A 505-nucleotide genomic window follows, 5' to 3' on the forward strand; every position below is an offset into this window, starting at 1 on the left:
TTTTGTTGAGGCCCTATTTTTTCTAAAACATCTGCATCACAGCTAATGATTCACAGTGATTTAATCAAGTTTATTTTATTGCAACTTTGTGCTTTGCCCATATAAGGCAAACTAATACAAATGTAGCATACAAAAAGGTGTTTGCCACCTTTATCTTCATCTAAATCATTTACAAATAAACACAGTCAAAACATGTGTACAAGACTCCTCTGTAGTGTGGGACTGAGCCCTCCTCACTGCAGGTAGAATGATCATGCAAAACTGTACATGTTCAGCTTCAAAGAGGCACTATAAAGCTTATGGACTTTGGTAGCTGCATTTAAATGGCACAGGCACTTGCTACTAAATACAAAACCAAGATTTGTGCTTTTTCCTTAATTACAGCTTGCATTTCCTTTGCACATTTCAGAGTATAATAAGCAGTACAAAACTGAGGTAGAATGAGATATGATACATAATGCACACTCCGACTGTATGGCAGTAAAAAGTATTGTGTGCTGTGAAG

Source organism: Boleophthalmus pectinirostris, unplaced genomic scaffold, assembly GCF_026225935.1.
Source record: "Boleophthalmus pectinirostris isolate CB_2022bp ecotype Guang Dong unplaced genomic scaffold, ASM2622593v1 HiC_scaffold_17, whole genome shotgun sequence".
In the NCBI taxonomy this organism is placed as follows: domain Eukaryota; kingdom Metazoa; phylum Chordata; class Actinopteri; order Gobiiformes; family Gobiidae; genus Boleophthalmus; species Boleophthalmus pectinirostris.